Consider the following 6,448-nt stretch of genomic DNA (forward strand, 5'->3'; position numbering starts at 1 on the left):
TATTTGGGTTGAAGTGTTCTGGAACAGTGTTGTAAATACAACTTAACCACTGATTTCTAGTCGTGTCCATTTTTGGAAGACCAAACAAAGTAGTTTCGCTTTCACAACAAAACACAGCGTCACACACGGTGGCCTAGAGTGAGCGGCGGCCTACAGTGAGCAGAGGCCGGGGGCTAGCGTGAGGAACGGCCGGAGGGTTAGAGTGAGCAGAGGCGGGTGGGCTTCTGGAAGGACATGTGATGACTCCGGGCTGGACTCCGCTTCGTCCACAGTGATATATTTATTATATGGATTATATTTAAATCCCTTGTGTCCATTTGAGCGCTCAGTCATAACCTTTCAATCACCACCGAAGTGTTTTTTATTTTTTTTTTATAAATGAACATAGCTTGATCTCAGCCAGTTCATTTCACCCTAATTTCTCATGCTCATATGCTCACATTACTCAGCGTGAGCACATATTCAAGCGGATCAGAAATTATGAATCTATTGAGAAAGTATTGAGTGGCAGTCCAGCAGGGGAAGCATACACACTGCAGAAATACTTCGAATGATGGTCATTGATATTACATTCTTATATGTATAGAAGCCATTAGGAGCGATAAACGCGTGCTTCTGACCGCACACTCACACAGCTAATGAAACATCAACCTTAGAAATAAACAACCGTAACATTGAGATTATGCTGCTGAATACAGCGAGCCCCAGTTGAAACGCATACACGAGAATGCTTGTTTCATTTAAACTTGTTCTCATGGCCTTAACTATCGGCGTGTCCTCAGAGCGATTACATGCTCTAGACTACATGTTGCTCCAGCTGTATGAACACAGATGCGTAAATGCTGCTGCAAATATGCTTTTTTCAATTAGCAGACCAGGTAATATACACAGCGATATGGATTAAAACAGCATTCACTTATCTTAGATGTGGATTTCAGATGTTCTGAAACACGCTGCAACAGTTGATTTGCGAACAGCGATACTTAATTTGCTCCGGAGCAAGCTGAAAAACTGCTGAATAATACTGAATACAGCTTATATAGGAATGCCGCGATAGGTGTCGTATTCCTATAGGTAGATGTGATCAGCTGAGAATCAGCTGATGCAAGCTTGACTCACGTGACCTGCCAGAACTAACGCTAAAGCTTAATTTCAAATAGATGGAATTTTTATTTTTATTGATTGATTGATTTTGTAAAAGCTAAAGGTGATGATGCCAGCAGTAAAGATTGAAAGTCAAAGCAATCTTTGTTACAGCGGGTAACTTCAAATGGCTTGGGTACGCAATGCATTCTTTACACGCACATAATCTAATGTTGATTTCAATCTCTTCCGAATACTTTATTGAACATAATGAAAATTACTTATTTAAATACTTTTAGTGGTAATGATGATAATGATAGTGGGCATCTGATTTGACTTTGAGAGTGTGTGTGGTAAAAACGGTATAAGTTTCCTCCACCAAGCCTCCTAACTCTGTGAATGGAAGACCAGTTTAAAAGCCCTCTGTGCACATACTGCCAACTACAGTGTACGTACGCACACATGGACATAATAGATTTAAAGTGTGAATGGCTTGTTTCTTCACATCTGATGTTTCTAACCACATGGATGTCAGCAGAAGTTGCCTTGCAAAAACAACTAGAATACAACAAACAACAGATACTTCCTTCAACCTTCAAAAAACAATGTGTAAAGAAATACTCTTAAAAAAAGATACGTTGTGTGGTTTTCTGAGAATCTTAAATTGTATTTATTTGGATTATTTGCATTATGGTGTTATTTGTTTTTTTCCCCTTCAGGCAGTGTTAAGAGAGTTTGCAAAACAAATTATGCTGTCCTGGGTTTATCTACATGTGTTATATAACAAAGTTTTCTCAATCAAGTTGCATTTCTTGTGCATTACTCCATCCTGAATAAACACATTTGTGAGATACTAGATTAAAAGTAACCACTTGCAAAATTACTTTTTCTGTACAGTAATTCTGCATTGACAAATATCATCATGTGTAGAGAAGAAACTATCTTTGTTCATTATGTAAATTGTGTAAAATATATGGCATTATAGAAGCATGCAAAAAGCTTATTTTCCAGTTAAATCGTCAAAGGAAACATAGCGATGTTCCATGACACTGGAACAGGTGAGGAAATGCAAAATACTCTTTCATATTAATTTTAGGTGATCCCAAGTGTTCAGTGCCAAATACAGGTAGCCTATAAATGATAATATGAGAAACATCAAACGGCAAACGAAACTGAAAGGATAACGAAACCGCACTACTCGTTTGAACTCTGCAGCGCTTATAGGCAAAGCAAGGCAAGTTTATTTATATAGCACATTTCATACACAATGGTAATTCAAAGTGCTTTACATAAAATACATGAAATAATAATAATAAAAAAATTATAATCACAACAATAAAACAAGGAATTTAAAACTTTGAAAACGATTTAAAAATTGATTTAAGAGGTTTAAAATGAATTTAAAACAGTTAAGAATAGAAAATGATTATACATCAAATATAGTGCAATCAGTTCGGAAGTAGCACAGAGTCTGGATTTAAATGTGACTAATGTTTTAGCACATCTGATCTCTTCTGGAAGCTGATTCCAACTGCGGGCGGCATAATAACTAAAAGCGGACTCCCCTTGTTTTGTGTGAACCCTTGGTGTTTCTAACTGACTCGATCCTAATGATCTGAGTGGTCTGTTAGGTTTATAATCAGTGAATATATCTGCTATGTGTTTAGGTCCTGGGCCATTGAGTGATTTATAAACAAGTACAAGTATTTTAAAATCAATCCTAAATATAGCTGGAAGCCAGTGTAAGGCCCCGAGGACTGGTGTGATATGCTCAGAGTTTCTGGTTCTAGTCAGAATTCTGGCAGCAGCGTTCTGGATGAGCTGCAGCTGTCTAATGGTCTTCTTGTGAAGGCCGGTGAGGAGACCATTACAATAGTCCACCCTGCTGGTGATAAAGGCATGAACAAGTTTCTCCAAGTCTTGACTAGAAACAAAACATCTAATTCTTGCAATGTTTTTTAGATGATAGTATGCTGATTTAGTTACTGCTTTGACATGACTACTGAAACTAAGGTATGTCTCCAGAATCACACCAAGATTCCTGAATTGATTTTTAGTTGTTAGACCCCTAGAATCAAGGTATGCATTCACATTGAGAACTTCATCTTAGTTTCCAAATGCATTGACTTCAGTTTTTTCCTTGTTTAACTGAAGAAAGTTCTGGCACATCCAGCTGTTAATTTCATCAATGCATTGGCAGAGGGAGTCAATGGGGCTGTAGTCATTTGGCGATAAGGCTAAGTAAATCTGGGTGTCATCAGCATAGCTGTGATAGGCAATTTGGTTCTTTCTCATTATTATATATATTATAGAGTGTGCTTCCGGTTTGGTAATTTGGCGTTAAGACGCACGGTGTCTAAACTCCACGTCATTTCATGTAATCCTTTCATAATACACCCTATTTTTTTCAAAATCGAACTCATTACATCCTTTTTTCATTTTTGAAACACCGCTGTTATGTACAGGTGCATCTCAATAAATTAGAATGTCGTGGAAAAGTTTATTTATTTCAGTAATTCAACTCAAATTGTGAAACTCGTGTATTAAATAAATTCAATGCACACAGACTGAAGTAGTTTAAGTCTTTGGTTCTTTGTAAAAGCGTATTGGTGTGTTTAATTCAATTAAGGCAGAGATGTAACAACCCCGTCTTCTGAATTTTTATTCAAAATGAGCAAGTCTGGGGGGGCGCTGTTGCGCGTAAAGCATGTAGGACGTGTTTCGATCGCTCCCAGAGAAGGCAGCAGAGTTATTCACTTATTCAACAGTACAACAGGGTTTTTTTTCGTAAAACTTTTTAAAACTAGCTGAAATGCTCTAAGAATACACTTACATTAATCATAAGTGGTAAACATGGCGACGTCTCGCTCCAAAGCTGACGGGGGTAAGGGAGGCCACAACAAAGCCCCGGTCTCTTCAGGCGATGCTAACGGGTCCTCGACAAATGAGTGCGCCGCGGATAACTTATCTGGGAATATAACTTGTCTTCAGACGATACTGGACTCTGTCAAGAACGAGATTTGTCAGAAAATAGACTCATTATCTAATGACTTACGCTCGGAGATTGCCACAGTGCGGTCAGACGTTAAAGGCTGGTTGGAACCTTTACAACAGATGGTCGAATCCAACACTAATACCATCAAAGAACTGGAGCGATCTTCTTCGGATCATAGCGATCGCATAACGGAACTGGAGAATTTGACTTCGTCTCGCAATTCAATCTCTTATGAAGGAGTTTTCAGTCTCAGATCCCTGGAGTTTTTTTAATCCACATGGTAAAGCATTTTCTTTATTTTCCCATGTTCACCAAACATTTACATGCATTGATTATTTCCTAATAGATAATAGACTTATTCAGTCAGTAGAATCATGTGATTATAATGCTATTGTAATATCAGACCATGCACCAGTAACCATGAATATTCACTTTGAGGGGCTCGATGGTACATATCCATTGTGGCGGCTTAATACTCGTATGTTATTAGACCAAAGCTTTGTGGAATTTGTCTCTAATAAAATAGACTTTTTCATATCCACAAATAGTAGTCCAGAGATATCTGCATCTCTTTTTTGGGAGGCTTTGAAGGCATTCCTCAGGGGAGAAATAATTTCATATATCAGTCACAAGACAAAGTTAAACAAAAAGAGTCGTTCTGAGATAACACAGAAAATTACCCAATTAGACAATATATTATCGGTCAACCCGTCTCCAGATATTTATAAGGAATGCCAGTCATTACAGGCAGAGTTTGATAGTCTGTCAACAAGTCATGCAGAAAATGTATTACTTAGAATTAAGTCTAGGTATTATGAAGAGGGTGACAAAGCAGGTAGGCTTTTAGCCCTACAGCTAAGGCAGGAATCAACTTCCCACCTTATTCCCCAGATACGAATGCCCTCAGGGATAACAACAGATCCCATATTAATCAACAATCATTTTAAGAACTATTATACTTCACTTTATGCATCTGAGCAAACCGTTAACTCCTCTGATTTTGATAATTTTTTTAGTACCCTTAATATTCCTACAGTTAATTCTAATTTAGTTGATCAACTTGAAGTACCCATCAACATTGAGGAACTCATCCAAGCTGCTACCTCCTTACAGTGTGGCAAATGCCCTGGACCAGATGGGTATCCAGTAGAATTTTATAAGAAGTTCATGAACAAATTGGCTCCCATATTAATAGAAATGTATAATGAATCATTGAAGCTACTAAAACTCCCTCAAACACTTAATCAAGCCTCAATTTCTCTGATCCTAAAAAAGAATAAAGATCCTCTGGAATGCTCCTCGTATCGACCTGTTAGTTTACTCAATGTAGACTTTAAATTGTTATCAAAACTGTTATCAATGCGACTGGAATCTATGTTACCATCAGTTATTTCTCCAGACCAGACCGGTTTTATTAAAAGTAGACATTCTTTTTTTAATATCAGAAGATTATGTAACGTGGTATATAATTCTTCTTCCCCTTCTACCCCGGAAGCTGTAATATCACTAGATGCGGAGAAAGCATTCGATCGGGTAGAATGGGGATACCTTTTTTATACTTTAAAGAAATTCGGTTTTGGTGAAAATTTCATCTCATGGGTAAAACTGTTATACTCCGCTCCCCAGGCCTCAGTTAGAACTAATAATACTCGCTCCGAATACTTCAACCTCCACAGATCCACTCGTCAGGGATGCCCCTTGAGCCCGCTTCTTTTTGCTATTGCCATCGAACCTCTTTCCACTGCTTTAAAAGCTAACCCGTTAATAAAAGGAATAACAAGAATTGGTACAGAGCAGAAGGTCTCACTGTACGCAGATGATCTTCTTCTTTATATTTCAGATTTTACTGAGTCAGTTCCTGCGGTTCTTAATACTTTACATTCATTTAGCTCTATTTCGGGTTATAAACTAAATCTAACCAAAAGTGAATTTTTCCCACTAAACTCAGCTGCCAAAAAACACCCCTTACATACTTTGCCATTTAAGATTGCACAAGGTAGATTTAAATACCTTGGGGTTTGGATAACCAATAGATTTCAAGATCTGTTTAAGTTTAACTTTGATAATCTACTGCTCCAAGTTCAGAAGGACTTTGAAAGATGGTCCGTACTTCCTTTATCCTTAGCTGGCAGAATTAATACTGTAAAAATGAATATCCTCCCAAAATTTTCTTATTTGTTTCAATGTATCCCCATTTTTCTTCCTCAGTCCTTCTTTCGGAGACTCGACGGATTAATTTCAGAATTTATTTGGAATAAAAAGACTGCTAGAATTTGTAAAGCACTTTTTGATAATTTTTTTAGTACTTACATATTTAATTAAGATATATTCCTACAGTTAATTCTAATTTAGTTGATCAACTTGAAGTAC

Source organism: Sinocyclocheilus grahami, unplaced genomic scaffold, assembly GCF_001515645.1.
Source record: "Sinocyclocheilus grahami isolate Dianchi unplaced genomic scaffold, SAMN03320097.WGS_v1.1 scaffold5407.1, whole genome shotgun sequence".
In the NCBI taxonomy this organism is placed as follows: Eukaryota; Metazoa; Chordata; class Actinopteri; order Cypriniformes; family Cyprinidae; genus Sinocyclocheilus; species Sinocyclocheilus grahami.